The sequence below is a fragment of the Cydia strobilella genome, chromosome 18, assembly GCF_947568885.1.
Source record: "Cydia strobilella chromosome 18, ilCydStro3.1, whole genome shotgun sequence".
NCBI lineage: Eukaryota > Metazoa > Arthropoda > Insecta > Lepidoptera > Tortricidae > Cydia > Cydia strobilella.
Window position 1 is genome coordinate 8,467,121 of NC_086058.1, and position 22,184 is coordinate 8,489,304.

General features: G+C 34.9%; 1 protein-coding gene across 1 annotated transcript in view; it reads right to left on the reverse strand.

Annotated features, from left to right (window-relative positions):
* Positions 1-17,804, reverse strand: part of LOC134749326 (G-protein coupled receptor dmsr-1-like) — a 29,698-nt gene extending 11,894 nt beyond the window's left edge. The window contains exon 1 of the mRNA XM_063684241.1: positions 17,634-17,804. The gene's annotated coding sequence lies outside the window, so the exon portion shown is untranslated. The remainder of the gene's footprint in view (positions 1-17,633) is intronic.
* Positions 17,805-22,184: the final 4,380 nt, after the last annotated feature.

A 22,184-nucleotide genomic window follows, 5' to 3' on the forward strand; every position in this document is an offset into this window, starting at 1 on the left:
CAAACGTTTTAGATTTCTAAAAGTTATGTTCAAGTAATATACAAACACACAAACATACATGACATGATAAGTTAGATAAGTGATATGTACATGATATAAAAAGAAAAATTATGCCTATTTAAGGTACGCACTTAAATAGATTCAAAATGCAACTCATTATTAAGGTAGGTACATTTTTTTTATAATTATAACAGCTCTACCTGTAAAGTGGACCATACTGTTCTGCATTTAGTTTTGATTTCATAATTGTATTTATAACACTCTGAAGTAGGTAAAGTAAAGATATCATTTTCCTATATACATAAGCGTGTGTTATTTTAAAAATACATTTGACGTTTTAGTACCTCGAAGTAGTTAAAAATACATTTGACAGCAGCTATAATTAACGACTCTAGACTGTTGTGGTAAAATCCTCAATAAATCTAGTGAATGATCTTTATAGTTTATTACTATTATATGATCTCTATAGTTTATTACTATATAGTTTATTATTTATTACACGGCCTCGAAAATACAAATTCCTATTACTGTATATTTTAAGGATTACTTGCAAAGCTTACCTAACGGGAATCCGATCAATTAGTTCCATATTGAGGCTGATTTTTATTTAATAATTTGTTACAGTTTTGACCTTGTTTTGATACGACCTTGACAATAGCTCACGCTGATTGGGGCGAGCGAATGCACTGGAAGACGCGTCATTAGATATCTCGCTCGCGCTTATTGGTGCGCGAAAGATGCACTGTGAGTCGTGTCAATACCAGACCATAACAAATAAAACCCGTACTTGTATTTTATGCCTTTTATTATGTCGAAGTCACATAACTACTATTAAGGCAAAAAGCGTGAACATAATAACTGAGGCATATGACGTTTGACAGAAACACAAGGAACCGTCAACTTCACCACTTTTGGCCACCATCAAGCGCTAGAGTTAGACCATGCTAAGTCTGCAAAGATTTTGATAGAACACGCAGTGCAAGTGTTATTTTAAATGCCAAACTTGAAATGATGACTTACCTATGAATAACACTTGCACTGCTACGTATGCTATCAAAATCGTTGCAGACTTATCTTGGTCTAACTCTACGATCGTTTTCGTATTTTTTACAAGAACTCTGCACCCAGCCAATAGCCAATAATATACTAACTAATCTGAAAAGACAAAAGTTTTATGGTATGTTGGTATGTTGCCGCCGAAGCAAATGACGCATGCAGTCATTGTAAAGAATATCTAGTCATTCTATAAATTGCCCTGTTAATTTCGGCATTGAACAAATTAATTATTTTACACCTTTTCTATATGTCACCGTAAAATCACATTTTCAGTGGAATGGAACACTAACTGTAAAACATTACAAATAAAATTCAAAAGAACGTTATTAAATATTTGTCATTCAAAATCATCACTTCTACCAAGTCAATTATACAGCCAACATGAGCAATTAACTCGAAATTTGCATCAGATTACTTTGCCTCACATGTGGATAAAATGCAACTTTCTCATCAGTTTTTGAAGTACAAAGAGAGCCTTTACGAGCTGGTTTTGTGAAATAGTTATTTGTCTTACAAGGGGGCAAAGTTGTTGTTTAACCTCTCTTGCTAATATTGATACCCGAGCAAGCGAAAGAATCTTGAGCGCTGCGAGGGTTTCAAGGCAAGAGGGTTAAACAAACGCCACCGAGTGAAACTCAAAATTTTACACCACACCAACACAAGGAAAATACTAACTGTAAAATATCAAACACACACAATCACAAAATCAAAGCAAATCAATTCAAAATGAATGTTATTCAATATTATTAAATATTATTTATATTCGATCTAAAAACATATATGTACGTTATCTAATGTTAAATTTAAACTGAAAACATGGTTTGTGACCCTATCCTACAATGATACTGAAGATATAATACATTCTTATTTTTAGGTTTGTCGTCAAGTTGTCCCGACTCGCTCGCTTCGCTCTCCTACACCTTACACACACACTCACATACACATCCTCACAAGCAGAACTTCATCACATTGTCACCCATTCTCACACATAATTTTTAAGTTATCTAGATTTAAATATTCCAATGTCCCAACTGTTTCATACTCTTTTGTTGAGCCCCAGGATACAAGCTCAGCCTATGATGGGGCTTACTGGACACCTTTTTTTGCATGCGACTCTATTTTTAATTATTTTCAATAAATTTATTTATAATTTTTTTATTTATTTATCATTCAAAATCTTAATTTAAAAGTAAATTCTACCAACCATCATAAGAAAACAAGTGAAACAACTCAAAATTGCATTTGATTACTTTGCCCCACATGTGGATAAAATGCAACTTTCTCATCAGTTTTTGAACAATCAAAACCTTTAGCAGCTGGTGTAATGATAAAATATACAACCGAAATGAGAACCTCCTACTATTGAAATATTGAAGTCGGTTAAAAATACGCTTGCCTTTGCTCCTCAATAATTCTACATATTCTCTTCGGCTACATTGACTGATATTACGGACTTCGTCCGGTGATTAATATTCATCACTTATTTAAGTTATTTTCGAGAGAAGTATTAAAAGTGACGCAACCTTGTCAGGGCAGATACGATGAAATTCTCTTCAATACGGGGCAGCTTTAATCTACTTTTTCAGCAAAATTAATGAAAAGGGAAACGAAAGTGAACAAGGAAGAATATTGAACAGCAGCGGCGGCAGAAGGACAGATTTCGATTTGACTGGAAAAAAAGCTTTTTTTTGTGCCACATTTCATACATTTAAATTCACATTTACTTTTCATTATAAATAGCTCGACCTTTTTTTGTCCGTCAATTGGAAAACGTCAACATCTTATAGGTACAATCTATGAATAAAATAATAATTAATTGTATTTTCAAAAATAAAACTTTAGGGCCTAACCTAGGCTGTAATACGAGTAGTATAAAATGGTGTAGAACGCGACTATAGTTGTCAGTTGCTCGAATCGTAGCATTTTACAAGTAAAATTGCACCTATGTGTGGTGACCTCGTGCTCTTTGTAAACGCCCCATAATGCGGAGTCTACGTAGTCTGTGGCCTGTAGATGCTAAGTTTAAACAAGCGCCAGGCGCCGGAGAGGCGCACCGCAGACATACGATGATCGTTTTCGAGCATTTACATTTACACGGCTTTATCATACGCTGTATGCTAGTAACCTTGACTTCTTGACGTTTCTTCACTTGTTGACGTTGAAGCCGTCAGATATTACCCAATATATTATATTATTTTACCTTCGTAGGTAAACACGGTTTCAAATTAGAGAATTCCAGAAAGTTCGATATTCGTCGACGGCGAAATAAATTAAATTTTCAGATATGTAAAAATGGTATTAACACAAAAGTTAGTCTACCTCAGAATAAAGATACTTAAGATAATAAGATTTTGTGTCTACGTTTGTCGCATCGTCGTACTCGTACCCCCTAAATCTCTATTTGAGCAACTTATACTAGAGCGGTACTGTCATAGTAAATTTTGTAACCCCAGTAAATTCACTGCCATCTGTCGACACACTTTAAAACTAAAAATAAATATTTATAAAAATACGATAAAATGTATTTAAATATGGATAAATGAGTTTTTTTATTTGCATTAATTATTTTTATGATTTTGACCCATATTCTTTCACTGATATGCGTTAAAATTATAAATAACAAACGAAACCGTCAACGCCCTCTATACGAGTGTAGACCAAAACTAGTGGCGCCCTCTGATCGAGAATCAAATTTTCGTGATTTTCGAGGCACGGTTTTTCCTTAGACTGTATCCATCTATTACGGAGTTATATCTATCTTTGATTTGCGCTATGGGAGAAGCATGGATGTAGGATGGTTCAAAATGGCGTAATAAGATACCTAATAAGACACCCGTTAAAGAAAGCCGTGCTGGATGTGTCTGTGCCTTCAATGTTTAACCTGTCAAAAAATGATAATATAATAGCGGTCGAATGTTGAAAATGTCATCGTATTAAAGAATTATTTCGCTTAATTTTTTTTTAAATAGTAGATTGTGTCACAAGAGTGCAAAATGACATGGGGTCCCTTTTATTTGACATAATTATTAAAAGTCATAATATGCTTACTTTACTCTTTGGTCATAATGTAATGATTGTCATATTATCATTAGTCATAATACTGAAACCGTTAACTTTTCAGGATTTTCCTCGGGTTATCCTATAGATAGGTTAAGTTAGGTTAGGTTTGTTTTATGGCATTCCTGAAAAGTTACGCGTTTCTGAGAAAAACCAAATTATGATTATGACTAATGATTATTGATTGATTGATTGTATTGAATGTCATAATGTATTGTAATGTTTGTCATATTTGACAATCATTACATTAATTATGATTTTCAATAATTATGTCAAACAATAGAGACCCAAATGACATATTTACGACGGGGGCGTACATTAGATCCTGAACGAAGCGAAGGATTCTATAATTGATTTCAAGTGTTAACGCCCAAGGTGGAAATAATTTTGCTAAAAACGGACTGCTCTTCACATCACCTATGAGGAAATTATTATGTTCCAAAATATTCATCATCTTCCTTGCGTTTTCCCGGCATTTTTGCCACGGCTCATGGGAGCCTGGGGTCCGCTTGGCAATTAATCCCAGGAAATGGCGTGGGCACTAATTTTTACTAAAGCGACTGCCATCTGACCTTCCAACCCAGAGGGTAAACTGGGCCTTATTGGGATTAGGATTGGGATGTTCCAAAATATTATTTACCCAAAAAAGTGTACTAAAACAGAAAAGTGCTACTTTGATCCCTTCTAGCGGGGAAGAAAAAGCTCTTTTTTGAATAAGTGATGTGAAAAACATTGTGTGTAACACCGGGGATAAGAATATTGCAAACACCCTCGTTTGAAAAATTTCACTTACCTATATACCTCCCCGTTGCACAATGTACTATTTCTGTTTACAAGCAGTGTTTTACTACCAAATTTTAAAAACTAAGTTAAAATAAAAAAATTCACATGTTTAATAATATTTTCAATATGAAGGAGAGAACATTAAACACCCATCTCAAGTTCTTTTTTCGACTGATAGCTGACAGTCTCCAAACTCTGGGGAGCTTTATTAAAAATCGTATAATGTAATATATACACTTTTCTCATCGGCGACGACAGGCCCTTTTTCGATTGACAACAAAAGCATTCAATGTGTTACGTCGTAATAGTTAAACCTTACGGTATAAAAACCGGCCAAGTGCTAGTCGGACTCGCGCACGAAGGGTTCCGTACCATTACGCAAAAAACGGCAAAAAAATCACGTTTGTTGTATGGGAGCCCCCCTTAAATATTCATTTTATTCTGTTTTTAGTATTTGTTGTTATAGCGGCAACAGAAATACACCATCTGTGAAAATTTCAACTTTCTAGATATCACGGTTCATGAGATACAGCCTGGTGACAGACGGACAGACGGACAGCGGAGTCTTAGTAATAGGGTCCCGTTTTTACCCTTTGGGTACGGAACCCTAAAAATGTTTCTAACTGTAGCAAGATGCGACAGTCTTTTGTTTTGCTGGGAAAATTCCGGGCTCTGGTAAGTACGTACGTATTAGAAGTTTAGAAGTATCGCAGTTGCGTCACCTGGCGTGACCCGACCCTTCAAACTACTTTCTTCCTAACTCAATAGCCTTCTTGACCTGTTCAAGATTTAGAACCTCGTTGCTAATTCCATTTGACCTAAATAATGAACATTCCAAGGCGTTCCGGGCTTCGTTACACCTGAACTAGTCTATCTACATAAACTCATTAGTCCATCGGAACAGGGAGCATCTGGTAGCACCTAACAAAAATATAAATATCCGCACACTTTGGCAGAAAATACTATGTTGTGGCGTCAAATAAATGTATTTTCTTTCTTTTGCTTCTTTCTTTCTAAATAGATAGGTACAGATGTAGGTAGTGCATTATTATTTTCCATCGTATTTTGACGGAAACATACGAACGTGTCTTGTTATTTCAGTTAGTCTCGGTGGGTACAAAACGTAAAAGGTGTAACATGACAAATACCAGATATAACTCAGTAATAGATGTTTACAGTCTAAGGAAAAAACGTGCCTCGAAAATCAAGAAAATTTGATTCTCGTTCAGAGGGCGCCACTAGTTTTGGCCCACTGTCGTATAGATGGCGTTGACTGTTTCGTTTGTTATTTAACAATTTTAACGCATATTAGTGAAAGAACATGGGTCAAAATCATAAAAATAATTAATGCATTTTAAAAAATCATTTATCTATATTTAAATACATTTTATCGTATTTTTATAAATCTTAATTTTTAGTTTTAAAGTGTGTCGACAGATGGCAGTGAATTTACTGGGGTTACAAAATTTACTATGACAGTACCGCTCTAGTATAAGTTACTCTATGCAAATACTTACAAACGTTTTCGAGAAAATACAATGAAAAACAATTATGCACTACATCTGTACATTGACTGAGTAAGATGTGTAAAATCTACGATAATTTCGTGTTCGAATTTGACGGGTAAACGAGATGGCGCTGTACATCCCATCCATACGCATACATTTTGGGGTAGGTAACTCTGATTGTAAAAAGTTGACGTTTGACAATTCAGTGACCGCAAAACATATAGCGCAGTACAGCGCCATCTGTTTTGGATGTCAAACTAAGAGGCACGCATTTTCTTAGAGTTTACTTCTCTATTGCAATCAATTCTCTTTGGTACGGAATTCTCACACAAAACCGATGCCTTGCAGCAGAAGGAAGGAAGTATGACAATGACACGTTATCTTCGTCGCTCGCTAGTCTTAAGGGGAAAGTAGAAGACCGCTCATCCATACAAATATAGTTCTCATTTTCTTCTCTGAATATTGACATAATTCTAGATATGTTTATACAATTTTATGTATAGCTATATTGTGTCCTTCGTTTGTTTTTTCGATTTCTTGCATTATTATACGAGTTAGGAGCGTTAAAATCGTAAACATTTTTGGAAGAAGGATGACTCACGCTAGACCGGGTCGGGCTCGGGCCGCGACGTATGACATGTCATTTTCTATGACAGTTGATCGGTGATCACGTGGTGCTTTCCATAGAAAACGAAGCGCTTGAAGCTCCGGCCCGTGCCCGGCCCGGGCTAGAGTGAGTCATGCTTTATTCTTATAATAATTAAAAAATCTAAAGAATCTGTGGTTTATAAGTACTCACACATCTAATCAAAGAGTAAATTAAGTATAATAGGTACATCCAGGGAGTAAATTCGGACCTATGTTTGTATGGAGAAGTGGTCACGCACGGGCCTCCAATTTCCTTTTAACACATTCGCGGATTCGCGTAGTTTTTTGTTTCCTTTGGCCTATGAACTATGACACATGACGTCACTAGGCGTCCGCGAACGTGTTTAATTAACACTGCTCGAAGCAGCCGTGCGCTTCCGAACAATTGACTGATTGATTTACCGTTGTGTAGAAAGGGTAGGTAACACAAGAATGCTTTGCAAACTTACATTTTCTCTTACAGTACTTTTACATTACCCTAACTAAAGTTTATAGATTTCGAAGTTAGTCGTACAGTTATACATATATCTACCTTATGAGTGCTAGATGACACTGCACTCTGCAATGCAGGGTTTTCTTTTTTTTAGTAGCTAATCTAGAATCAAGCTATCAAGTGAATTTTTTCTTTAACTGATAAAAAAAAAATTCACTTGCGTTTTTCTGAATAAAATAAGTATACTTAAATGTATGATTTCAATCTTTCTTTAAGTGACGCACCATCAGGCCTGGATTTAGGGATCTAGGGACCCTAGAGAATTTAGAGGGCCCCCTGTTTGACTTGCCCCATAGGAGTTGCCTGGCCCCCTAGGCCCGGGCCTTGTGAGCCTAGGAGGAAATCCGGCCCTGCGTGGGCCCTGCGCACCATAATAACCATAAAGCATCTAATAAGGTGAAACTTGACCCTGTAGGTGAACGTACAGTGTGTTCAATGTGTACCTTGAAATAGAATTAAGTAGGTAGAAATGTTGTGCTCACATAACAGAATTTTTCTCCATTATTACTAAAGATCTCTTACACAACCCCATTCCAGAATATACAGAATGTCAGAACACCTTGATGAGGATTAAACTCCAAATATTTAAAAAGTAATTGAATTGCGAAAGGTCGTGTTATACAGTATATAATAGGAAGAACTGTGAACAGTGTGAACCCTTTACTTGTCTTTGTTCTACTTAAGGATGACTCACATTTGCCAAGGATTGGGATATAAAGATATGTAGTTATATTCCTATGACATTTTTTCTATAATTTAAATAAAAGTGTAATAGGCATCACGCAATGGCGTATTGTCTCTATAAATATTATGATTTGAAATTGTTTTGTCATCGCATCAATCAATCAAATATGGTGGCGACAGTACTAATTCCTCGCTCCGTCGCTCACTGCAATGTATTCGGGGCCAATTTACCAAATATTTGTTCACGTTTTCAGGCAGAAGTTGACAAAAGGGATGCTAATTGAGTTTTTATGAATGCGCCAGTAGTTCCCCTTACTACTCTTATTAGTGAGATATAGGGTCCATTTATAACCGCTTATAACGTGTTTAAAAATATCATTGAACAATAAGTACATGTAATAATTTACAAAGGCAGACTTAACGCCAGAAGGCAGTCAACCATGGGCTATACCGAAAGATTGAGTTGGTGCACGGGTCACATAGAGTCCGCAATCTCGTCGCGCTGTGAACTTCATAGGGTAGGTTGAGGAGTACATACACTCCCTAATTTAAATCAGAGTAATTTTGTCTTAAAATAAACATAAAATCAAAATAATTAAAATGATTGTATTATTCTATTATTATTTTTATAATATATTTATATAAAAATCACTTACTAACTTAAAATCCCCGCAGGCGAACCTTGTCGACTGGGTGTTTTTTTATTACTTAGATAGTTATTTTATTACATTTTATAAAAGTAGTTATATTTAATTTTATTTAGTTTTTACTTACTGTTAGTTATTCCTTTTTTTTTGTATTTATGTTAAGCGTTTATTTTTTTGCCATTATTTTATGTGACCTTTTTTGTCAGTTTTGTGTTATTTCTAGTCAGGATCACGAGCCCTTTTTATCCTTATAGGAGAAAAAAAGTGTCCCAAAATTTCCATACATTTTTCACTTTTCTTTTTAGAATAAGAATAAGAATAAATAAGAGCTCGTGATTCGGAGTAGAAAAAATACAAAATTTATGAAAAAATACAAAATTTATGACTGGCATTTTTTTAAGAAACGCTCGTTTAGTTAAAACTCAGCATCCTTTTTAGGAAAATAATATATCTGTTTCAAACGACTCACAACTTACCTAAATCAGAAAGTTGCTTAAGGTGTCTAGGAGGTTGATTCTAATTTAACAATTTGTTATGGGGTTGATCTGGTTTTGACACGACCTTGACGCGCAATCTTCTTGGTAATCTCACGCATAACTTTCATATTTCAAGCACCAATCAGAGTGGGCGATCTTCAAGGTGGTATCAAAAAGAGATTAAAACCGTAATAAATTATTAAATCTGAATCAGGCTCTAGATACAGCGTACACAATGTCTTGTTAGTGTTGCGAACTTATACATATTTAGTCAAAGGAAACTGGACTGGTTATTTCATTTTAATTTAATTTTTATTCATAGATCAACTGAGATCATTGTTGTTAGTACACATATAGCTTAAATATATGATCACACTTAAACTATCTTGAGACATATTTCAAAATATTTATCAGTACGGTTTTTACTCACTATTATTTTTAGTCGCGTTTGCGGCGTGCACGACGTACAACCGCCGCGGACACTCATGCCTGAGGAAGGATTCCCAAAAAATCCGAAACATGTCGCCAAAAGCGACTAAAAATAATAGTGAGTAAAAACCGTACTGATAAATATCTTAAATATACGGTTAGTATTATACACTATATAACGAATGTCAATAAACTTAATAATAAATTAATTAATAAAAAATTGAAAAGAAGTGAAATTAAATCTAACAAAATACAATAAAAACAAAATTCCTTAAAATTAATATCAATGTCACTAAAATATGTTTAAAAATTAAAATTTAAAAATGTATAATAGGTATTATCATTAATTACAATTAAATTAAAATTAAAATTTGATAAAATGTCACTTCATACAATATCCGCTCTTTCATACTTCTTACCTGTAATCTGGCAACCGCTAAAAAATTTTACTAACCAGTAAAAATGTTGTTTGGTGATTCTCGAATCTAAGTTTTGAGACTAAAACTAGCTTTCATTTAACTTGTAATGTTTGTATGTATGTATGTAGAGGAGGTTAGATACAATAATGCGCAAAAAAATAAAAATGTATTGAAAAGTCTGTATTTATAAATACATTTTACTACATAACACGCTCGATATGCTTATGACAGCGCATGTCACGATGTTTGAAATGCTAACGAAACGAAAATACTCAATTTTCTCATGTCACTAACTACGCAACTCAAGGTTCATGGGGTCCCAGCGCGCACACTTTGTGTGCTGAAATCGCGAAGCGTCTGGTTGACGTAACTGGTGACCGAAGAGCTGGCGGCTTCCTCGCACAACGTATCAGCATTGCGATACAGTGAGGAAATGCCGTCAGCATCCTTGGTACAATGCCTCAAGGGCCTATTTTAGATTTAAGCTAGTTATTAATTTCGTTTACGTAGTACCACTGTATATATCTTGTATGTAAATAAATATTTAGATTTACTACGCAAATACACGAATCCAGTTTAAAAATGATACGGAATAGGTACGTCTAATGTGACATTGTATAAACATGCGCGTGAATTGACGAAAGACTTGAGTTTATTTCGAGGCGCTGAAATTTTACATTTAGCTGGTCAGACTTTTCTTTTAACTAGAACAATTTAACTCAATTCTAAACATTGATGTTTACTTACTTGACGTGTAAGCAATAAAAACTAAACTAGTGGCTTTACGAGCCGTAGACCTCGGGAACCCCATGGCGTGAAGCATTTTGAAAATTTTACAAATACTGAATTGATAAAAGAAATAATTATTATTATTATCGAATCATTAAAAGGGCGGGTGAGGCCATGAAATTAGAAAGAAACAAAAGATATACCGCGCCGCGAGAAACTCGCGCGGGTTTTTGAGGTTTTACCTTAATAACTCTGAAAGTATACTTTTGATTAAAAGTTCGCTGGTCAAATCCCTCGCCTATATCCAGCTATATCAATAGCTATTAAAATAGCTATGGCAGTATAATTGTACTGCCATGGAATGCAGGGTAACGATATACAATTAAAAAAATAATGAATGTAAATGATTATTTTTTCTATGGCGACAACTTTAGTCAGCGTTCATTCGTCAGCGAGTTTCATAATAGAATCACACGAGTGTTTTATGGCCTAATTATGTACAGTTACATACACTACTTTATCTACACTAATAAGTACTCTAAGATGGGTTCAGAAGCCGTAGGGAAATGAACTTGCTACTAGGGCTACCTGTAAAATATCTATAGACTGTATATATTAAATTAATGCAATAATTTTTTTAACAAATACAGAAACAAACTACTCATATTTTCAACTTAAATGTAAATTACAAACAACTTTTCACTATTCTACTTTCGCAACAGCAAAAAACCAACAAACAAATGACAACAGTAATGGCGGCAATTCGATCCTCCATCAAGAGCAATGTTTTTAATTATAGACAAGCGAATGAAGTCCCTATTCTCATGTCACTCGAGATCAAATGTCGTGCGGTTTATATTAAAAAAACATACTTACTGAATTGACGTTTCGTATCGATAACTGTTTTAATATCTATGGATACTAGAATAGAGACCCACTTGAGTTCCGACAGCTGTTCCAAACTCATAACCTTAAATTTATAATGTAATAACATTGAAGTACAGATTTTACCTACTACCACAAATAAGAAAGTTCTCATACTAAAATTGGTTGTAATAATGCTGGTCATTTCCTACGGTTTCTGAACGCATTTTAGAGCACTAACGATATGTGCGTACATAAAATATATTTATTTACACAATTTCGAAATAAATATTTGAAAAATGACAAAAGTTCCTCATTTCCGCTTAACTTTTCCATTTAATAAGGAATACCAAAATATTGAACTTTCTTTAAAATTTAATAAAATCAAAAAAATGCTGGAATTAAAACTAAAAATTGAAATTAAAACCCCTAATCGCTTTTTAGCGATAATACCGACTGTTGCTACACTTGTTACCTAGTTGTACCTGTGTATTTGTAGTTTTACATGTAATGTATTGTTAATGGTGCAGTAAAGAATATTTAATTAGGTAAAAATATTTATCAGTACGGTTTTTACTCACTATTATTTTTAGTCGCTTTTGGCGACATGTTTCGGATTCTTTGGGAATCCTTCCTCAGGCACGAGTGTCCGCGGCGGTTGTGCGTCGTGCACCTGCATGGAAGCCTATAATACCTAGGGTCAAGCGGCAAGTGTGTTGTGACGATCGCGGGGACATAGTGAGTGCAGTGTGCTTGACTTCGTTCGATACAGCCGCCCTACCAGACCTTCACTTGACGACTCCATCTGCGGACTGCCCCGCGCCCCCCGCCCCCGCCCCATCAGCGCGTAGGCAACGAGCGACGAGGCGGGCGGCGCGGGCAGTGCACGACGTACAACCGCCGCGAACACTCGTGCCTGAGGAATGATTCCCAAAGAATCCGAAACATGTCGCCAAAAGCGACTAAAAACAATAGTGAGTAAAAACCGTACTGATAAATATTTTGAAATATGTCGCACGATAGTTTAAGTGCAATTATTTAATTAGGTACTTAAACTCTCGTGACTCATATCATTGTAATAATTTAATGGTAAATATTTTACTCACTTTTTTTAAAATGTAATGCTCCAAAGCTCATTGTTAGTATTCTTACGTACACTTTTTATCGACGGGAAATTCAGATGCACCAGGGAGAGTGTAGTGTATTTTCCACAAACATATTAGCAAATTTTTATGCAGCATGATTTTTGTTAGGCCAGCATTGTAACTCGGAAATTCCGTTTAAACTGGGTAGTTTGTTAAACTTAATTAAAATATTCATGAACAACGCTCATGTTGCATGTTGGTCTAGTACTGATGAATTCTGCTACGGTATAGATGATAGACTAACATAACATCGGAAATCGAAATGATGCAAGTTTTGGAAAAGCCCCCCACAGTCCACTGTACCTAACAAAATTTGTCGAGCGGAGGCTGCGGAGGGTTAGGAAAATAATCAATTATTTCTAGTTGCATAAACTAAAAAAGTAGGAAATTTATGAAACCTCGTTTAGTTATATTAATTAACCTAGATGACGTAATGAACTAGTTAGGTATCAGCACTTATTTTTAACAGTAAGTTTAGATTACGTAAGTAATGTATCTATTTATTTCTATTACATACTTTTCATTATATATGACAAGAAAGTTTTTCTATTATAATGTTTGTTAGTCGTTACTGTTTTTTACTTTGTCTCTTTCTCCCTTAGTAATCATAATTATGTTTGATGAGCTTAGCATCTAGTGTTAGTAAATTAATAATTGTATTTAGTATCCAAAGAGTATGTTTTAGTGAGCTGTTAAGGAAATAAGTGAATGTCCTTAGTGTGTACATATTTGTAAACTCATCTCCTGCTCACTTATTTCTGTTTGCTTTCCAAATAAATAATAGTTAAAGAAACATTATATTTTTTTTTAGTTAATCAACCCAATCATTAATTATTTCTTTACTATTCAACTCTATATAATATGGTATCAATTTAAACGGTTTAAGAAAGAAACGCTTAGAAAAACCACATGTTTTGGACTGGTGGCAAAAGAAGTGCTCTGAATTCATGCATTAGGTCGGTATTTTGTCTAGAAGTCTTCTAGAAATCGATTTTCGTTCATGTCATTTCGGATATGAGTAAACATGGCATCAACGCATTCAGTATGATGTCCTGAACACAAATATATGAGATGACAAGCGCGAAATAGGTGGGGGTAGGAACTGTGACGTCATAAAGTCGGCAGTACAGTTTTTTTTTCTTTTCATACCATGTGGGGTACCAAATGAAAGGGCTTTGTGAGTAGATCACAAATATATAACTCCTCATCTGGGAACACTCCTAGACAACGACTCATTGCGGGTGGCAGTTGCTCTCCGCCTGGGCTGCGATGTTTGTGTGCCTCATAAATGCATCTACGGCTCCATGGTGGAGGCGAATGGCCATCACGCTTTGAGTTGTTGTCGTTGTTCGGGGAGGTTTCTGCGTCACCACGCTCTCAATGACATCGTAGGCTTAACTTTAGTGATGTTATTATTGAATTGTTTTTATTTTTATACTGACATTTATTGAATAAAACATGAATTCATTTGGTTCTTAAAAGTAGTGAAAATATTGTAGTATGTTTTATATTTGTGATCTACTCACAATGCCCTTTCATTTGGTACCCCACAAGGTATACTTAATAGAAAAAAGAAAAAAAAAGTGTATGCGTGTAATCTTTACGCGCGATTGAAGTAAAACTTCTTTGACGATTACGTTTATCGCTATGTTGGCACTTTGACGTGTGTCCTATTATGCGTGTGTCACTACTGAACGTTACTTCCGTCAGAAAAAAAATCTGAGTTACCCTCTAGTCGCGCCTAAAGAAGTTTTACTTCAAAAAACCTTTGTACTGTCGATTTTACGACGTCACAGTTCCAACCACCACCATTTTTGCGTTTGTCATCTCATATATTTGTGTTCAGGACATCATACTGAATGCATTTGATACTATATTTACCCATATCCGAGATGACATGACGTAAAGTAACCCGAAACCTGTTTCGCCGCCCTACTAAAATTCTCGTTTAATTTCAGAATGTTTTTAACACAACACTTACTAGTTCACGAAATGTTCCTTGTAAACATGCATAAACTGATAGTGTTACTTAGCGATTCCAGTCACTTGCTATATTGTACTTTTTGTGAAGAGACAAGCGGCTTTTTCAATCAAAGATTTAAAATTCAAAAACTATCGCTTTCACAAGTCTTAAAATAAATAGTTAAGGCCACTTGCACCATCCCACTAACCCGGGGTTAACCGGTTAACCACCACCACGCACGCCCCAAACGTCCTCGCAGGGAAAGACGTGGGAACGGCCACGAAAACCAGCGAATGTGTCAGTACCTATAACCGGACATAATTTCATGAAAATATAATTTGTCACTATAAGCGAAGTCATCTTAGCCGACTTTGTCACAAATAATTTTATATGAAAATCAAACTTCGCTCAGTAATTACGTCATAGTAAGCGGTTGGTCAGTATAAGCGGAGTCATAATAAACGGATTCCACTGTATTTATAAATTGCTAGTGCTAGCGTTATGTTTAATAAGGACTAATTTAAATAATAGGTATTCGTTTATGTAGGCGATTGACAAGTCATTATATTTATTAAAAGAAATAACTTAACTATGTCTAATTTAAGTTTATATTATTTGTTATTGTACAATAAAGAGTTCACTCCTACATAGACTACACTACAAAATTGTTTGCATACTAATGGAATTCAACATACCGTATTATATTGTCGTTTAATCGATTATTTACTAACTCGTACCATAGAGTAACTTATACTAGAGCGGTACTGTCATAGTAAATTTCGTAACCCCAGTAAATTCACTGCGATCAGTCGACACACTTTAAAACTAAAAATGAAGATTTATAAAAATACGATAAAATGTATTTAAATATGGATAAATGATTTTTTTTATTTGCATTAATTATTTTTATGATTTCGACCCATGTTCTTTCACTGATATGCGTTAAAATTGTTAAATAACAAACGAAACCGTCAACGCCATCTATACGACAGTAGGCCAAAGCTAGTAGCGCCCTCTGAACGAGAATCAAATTTTCTTGATTTTCGAGGCACGTTTTTTCCTTAGACTGTATCCATCTATTACGGAGTTATATCTATCTTTGCTCGTACCTACGACAAACATATCTAACACCCGCACCTTGGGTACTTGTGTCAGTTACTAAGGTAATGGTTTATGTTATAAGTACAGAGTGGAGGACTGAAGACATTTGCCGATAATGACATTAAGGTAAGTGGTCTCTGTATTGTTCGATAATTATAGTTAATTGGTGGTAAATTCAGTTTACTGTGTGTATAGTATAGACAGCAGACTCAGCTTTATAAATATTACTAAGGGTTGCGTTCACGCACAGCATCAGAATAAGTGTGCTGTAAAGCTCTTTAAGGAATACAATTACCTTTTTTTTTTGCCTGGCTCAAATAGTATAACAACTACTTTTGCGTGCGCAAAGTTAGTTTTTGTGTATTTTATATTGTTCGATTAAGGAATCTTCCTTACTCGAGTCTCATCTCAACATAGCACGAGGAGTAAACAGACAGATTAGTAAAAAAACTAATCTAACAATAATTGAAGGTGTTTGTACCTAATGTACCTATTCGTGTAATTCTGAATCATACAAATGTCGGAAAATCACCTGTGATACTATGTTTTATAAAGGAATAAATGAATGAATGAATAAATACCATAATGTTAGAGTCCATTTTCGGAACTAACTGACAATATGAAGTATTGGAAATTACTCGAATTTAGGCACCATATATAATTAATAAATATAACATTGTAGACTAATGGTTTATTAAATATTCTTCTTATGTAAATTACAGATCAATACTAAAAACTAATATATTAAAAATAAAACTAATTAATTAAAAGTTAACCTAAAAATAAAATTTATTATAGCAAACTAACAGGCACTTATGTATAGGTATACAAATTGCCGCGTAGCACGGCCAGCTATATTTGCTGGACCAGGTAAGAGCCGGAACGGGGGGCGCAGCCCCTATCCTTTAAACGCCGCCCCAAATAAGTGTTTTGGCCTCCGCACACCAAGGCCCCGCCGTTTCTATAACGACCGGAACAATGTCGTATGTTGGTAGTGTTGGTTTAAAGTTTGCATAAGTATTTGTTATTTTTATAACCTTGTATATTTAATTTTCTAATAGCTATTATATAACCACTGTGACGCTTGTTTACTACTAAAATTCCACCCCACAAGCTACTATAATTGCTACAGCGTGGCTACAACAGTATTTATTTAGAGACCATCTAAGCTAATAAGTTTGCATCGTTAGTCTTGCAGTGAACATTTAAGTAGCCGGTTGAATGTTTGCTATTTGGGTTAGTGAGACGCCCGCCTAGCCGCTAGAGGCTACTTCAGGGGCCTATTGCATAATAAAATACAAGCTAATACTATTAGTGATTTTACATACATAATAAAATTCAAATTTATTATTTTGGTCGAGCCGTGCGCGGTGCGTTGTCTTCGCTTTTAGCGCACTTAGTGACTTAGTTAGCCTATGAATTCTAACGTATTTTTTTACTTCTCTAATGTAAAACGTAATTATCGTAAAATTGAGATATTTTACACTTAAAATCGTAATCGAAAGCAGTTTGTTTTAAGAAAAATAAAAACTAACTGCGCGCCGCGCGGAAATTCGAACTGAAACGTTTTTCATGTTTACATTACTCGATAATGGTTTACAAGATAAAAAGTCTGTGTGTTTAGTACTTACGAATGTTATCCGGTAGTAAAACAACGGTTATCAAAGCAAGCTCTGTAGGTATTTATTTGAAGTTGTTCGCGAATAGGCCGCGTTCGGGCGGTCGACTCCACCGGCGATTCTGTATCTACTGAGCGATCGCCTGTAACCTGTTGCTGTTCGCCCGCCAACATCGCCCATACTTTATCTTTTATTACTCCGCCTAGCCGGTGCTTTTGCGAAGTTTACTACTAGCCTCTAAAGGCTGTTTATATGATAGATTGAACATAAACTTGCGTTTAGTGATTCAAGATACCTACAATAGCAAATTACAAACTGAGGAAGAGCTACTCTGAGCGTGGAATAAATGTAGGTAGCGACGAATTCAAACATGTTTGGGAGGTTCGTACAAATAACCGAGCAACGCTGTTCACATCCGTAACTTTTTTGTAGAAAGTTCAACTACTTAGTTAGGTTTGTTTTTTACTGAATATAATACCTACCTACTGTATTTCATTATTATTTTGCCCTCGTCAGCGAGTGGCACACATTACACGTGTCACAGTGGTATAGGTATTAATTTCGGGCAAAAAGAAAAAATCACACATTGAAGGGTTAATGGAATGGACGATATCTACAACAAAAATTAAGGAAAATTTGGCCATACAATACAATTTAGACTTATAACAACGTGCCCGTTGTTTGGTGCCCCAAATCATGGCCAAATCAGTGCCAGAGGTAGTGTGGCCAGAAGGCTAGCTAGATCGATAGACCTAAAGATCAAAGAATTATCCTGAGTAGAAATTTCCAGATAATAGAGAAAAATATCAGTAATTTTTTTTTAAATATTAGAATTACAAAGCATAATATATCATTTACGTGCGACGTGCAATGAACGAAATTCTTACATAATTATTTATTACACAGTTGAGTGCGCTGCCATGTTGTTTGACTTTAGTCTGGAAAGTTATCAGCAAATATCAGCATATTAAATACAAGCGAGTGTCAAATTACAAAAAGTTACCTACGTACAATGTTTTACAAGTAAGTAATAATATATAGAAAAAGGTACTATACATATATTATACAACAGGTAAAAAACTTATAGTTTGGCGACAAAATAATAAATTGGCGTCTATTATTAATTGTTTAGCGTATGATTTTTAATACCATTTGTTGTCATATACTTGTTTACACCTAAATAAGTAATCATGTTAAGCACATCGTTTCAGGTTTATGTCATAAACGACATAAACCTGAAACGATTTACGAAAAATATTTTTGTAGTAAGTCTTTTTGTAGAAATAAAATAAAAGATTGATACTGATTTTTTTATTTCAAAAAAAAATAAAAAATATATTAAGAAGTGTCATTGTAAGCTTAAATAATCTCGCGCATAAGATAGACTACCCCTCCCTTTTTAATTAATACAGTATAGATCGTTATATGTCATGTTATTAAAGGTTACATTTGACAAATCTGCGCGTGGTCGTGGATGACACGAACTAAGAAAAAGACGAAATCAGTCGTGTTCATAAATATGCATACATTTTTGTAAAAAAGTACCCATAGGTACATATTAAATTTGTAGGTACCTATACTTTTTTTACATAAATTTTATGAACTAGACTATACGTACGGCGCGATAAGGTACCTTTACCCGTGGGACGTCACATATCTTTACTATTTCATATCTAGTGAATCTCTAATTCATTTCCCGAATGGCGCCGCTAGTCTATCTCACGCGCTCGAAATTGTCACAGCGCACTAGTAGTAGCCTAACAAAATTATAAAAGTGATGTTTGTACGTAGGTAAAACTTTAACATGCCGTTATTATTCCACAAAAGTTATCTTAACCACTTATCAAACACCTTAAGTTTTCTATCTATAGGTTCGATGTTTATACAACCACAATAACTTTTTAAGGAGCCTTTTTATATGAAAATGACAGCTCAGGTAATGACTGTCGAAATACACATGTTAAGTGTGCATTTACCTTAATTTGTTGTCTAAATATTTTAAACGAACTTCATTTTTAAATTAATAGATGTCAAATTCTTTTCAAAATGTGCTTCACAAATAGTCTCCAATATAATAATTCAGTTTCCAAATAAATAATTTGTACGTAAAACGTCCCGTCCTGGGGGCTGGGGGCCATTTCTCGAACGGTATTATATACCAATATTATTAGTCCACGAACTGTCAGTTCGCATGGGTTAGCATGGCAACACACTAATAATATTAGTCTAATACCGTTCGAGAAATGAGCCCCTGTAGGGTGTACTATACATAGCTGTAGCTAATACACACCCGTGCCATTTTTTTCTCAAATACGCCTGAGAAGCATCGCATAAAACTTCTATAAAACATATACCCTACCCCTTACCCCTACCCTTTTACCCTAAAAGGGTTTATTTTTGTATGGATATCATGGAGAAATAAGCGCTTTTAAAAAGACACTCCTCATATTAAATATAAAAACTTATATTATGAAATAATAAATACCAACTACGGGGCTACCAACTACCAACTATAATAAATACTACGGGGATAGAACCTTCATTCAGTCAGCCGCATTCGAGGGAAGCCAGTGCTGTCAAACTGGTTTAACTTGGCAGATATAATTAATACCAATTTATTTGTTGTCACTTCTTAAAATGCAAGCGAAGCAAGCAATACATTAACCTTTAGGAAAAGAATTCTATATTTACTTAATAGTTTGCCCGAAGCCATAAGATGTGAAAATAAGAAGTCTAAATTTAAATCTATGTTAAAAATACACTACCTCAATATTTTGTAGTGATTCACTACTATAAAATTAAGTTAGTACATATGTAACTAGAGACTGATGACCCCACAGTCAAACTCTTCATTGAGTTTTGCGGGGCTATGATTATTGTAATACTCTGTTAATAATAATAACTAACATTGATGCTACATTAAGGTGTTTAAACACTTCTACGAAATTTAATTATCTATGTTATTTTTATATTAGGTACAATACAGTATAATGTTTTGATTCAATGGTTTAATTTAATAAGTCTAATTTTCATCTAAACATTATATTCTATTTAAATAAAAGGCACCTTGCTAATACTTAGTCTTACATTTTATTCGTCTTGTGTTTGCGGTTCGTTTGATTTCGTAATGTTTTCAGTTAGCGCACGAATTCGTCGGAGGCGTTCAGTGTGGTAAAATATTATACCAATTTTTATTTCATTATCAATTCACCAGCTTTAATACAGTCATACAATATGTAACTGCCGACTAGAAGCGCATAATGTGCTGAGTATTGATATTAAATTAGTATCTTATTAAACGTTTCTAAATATGCCACCCATTCCGCATGTGCGGATGCAGAAAGTAAACATCTAGAGATTTTTTATACAAACTGATTGCATTGCACGCTATGTCTTTTATAGGTATCTTGGGATATTCAGAGCAATTTCACTAGCCTTGCGACCGGGTTGGGTTACATCATCTACATCAGACATAAGTATTTGATTTTAAAATACTTTGGTTATACTTGATTTCAAAAAAGCAATTAAGTCAAACATTTGGTTCAAATTAGAGTTGTGCCTTTCTCGGTCACGTTCCTTATTTTGTATGGGGAAATTTCCCACTCGGGACCTACCATCTAGGAACTTATTAACTTACTTACTTATCTTGAAACTCTAGGTCCATGGGGTCCCAGCGCGCATAAGTTGTTTGCAGAAATCGCGAAGCATCTGGTTGACGTAACTGGTGACCGAAGAGCTGGCGACTTTCTCGCACAACGTATCAGCATTGCGATACAGCGGGGAAATGCCGCCAGCATCCTTGGTACAATGCCTCAAGGGCCTATTTTAGATTTAAGCTAGTTATTAATTTCGTTTACGTAGTACCACTGTATATATCTTGTATGTAAATAAATAAAATTGGAAATAAGCTGCTTGTAGCCAATTAATATTATTGGTAGTATGTGGCAATGGTACGATTTTTTTGTAATAATATTTTACATGAATTCAGATATATTTAAAATATATTACAAAAGCGGGGTTAATCAAAGTAATAACACATTAATTATTTAAATAAATTCAGAAATACACAATCTAGGAAAAACAATTTTTTTGAGGTAGCGGCCCAGAGTCCTATTAAAAAGACATCGAATATCGGTGTTTCTTTGGTTTCTTAACCTGCTTCTACTGATACCTTTTATGATGCCAAAAAAATCTCACACCCATAATATAATGCTATGACAATCTATATATATATATATAACTGCACGTATCCTGACTGACTTAGTGACTGACTGACTCATCAACGCAGAGGCGAAACCACAAAAGCTAGTGTAATCATACATCGAAGTCTTGGGTCGGAACCATGTGAACCTAAAAAAAGGCCTCTGGGCTTTAAATTAAACCTGGATTTACCATGGTTACCAGTACAATTTGACACTGGGTTAATGGTTTAACCGCTTAACCCCGGGTTAGTGGAAAGGTGCAAGTGGGCCTAAGTGATTGAGTACCTAACTAGTATTGAGAATGACCGATGGTGCGCTGCATTCAACGGTTCCATCTTGCTGTAGTTGGTCCACCATGTCG